Genomic DNA, 554 nt, shown 5'->3' on the forward strand with positions numbered 1-554 from the left:
ACAGGTACCCCAAGAAAGTGTATATGTTACTGTCTATACAAAGGCAAAATTACACGACATGGGCTTGTAACGTTCGTAATGTTTTGTACAAGTATGGATTTGGTGAAGTGTGGGAAGCGCAAGGTGTTGGTGACATTTCCACGTTTGTAAGAGAATTTCGCCAAAGACTTGTCGATTGCTTTAGACAGGATTGGCATAGTTCCCTTGAATCACACGTTTTTTATAATGTGTATTTGTTATTTAAGCAGTCCTTGTGTATGGGTGGTTATTTGTATCAGATAAGAAATGATCATTTGAGGAGAATGTTAGCACGTTTCAGATTTGGTATGTCACCCTTAAATAACCACTATTTACAGTATAAACCCAATGTGAATAACGTAGACAGATTTTGCCCTTTGTGCTCACTGGAGACGGAAATACATTTTTTACTTGTTTGTCCCGCATATAATGAGATCAGAGTTGAATTAATAGCCTCAAAGTATTATCGGAACGATCCATGTTTAGAATGTACCAATTACTATCCTCAACAAATGGCCAAGTGGTAAGACAATTAG

This window comes from Littorina saxatilis, linkage group LG13 (assembly GCF_037325665.1).
Source record: "Littorina saxatilis isolate snail1 linkage group LG13, US_GU_Lsax_2.0, whole genome shotgun sequence".
NCBI lineage: Eukaryota > Metazoa > Mollusca > Gastropoda > Littorinimorpha > Littorinidae > Littorina > Littorina saxatilis.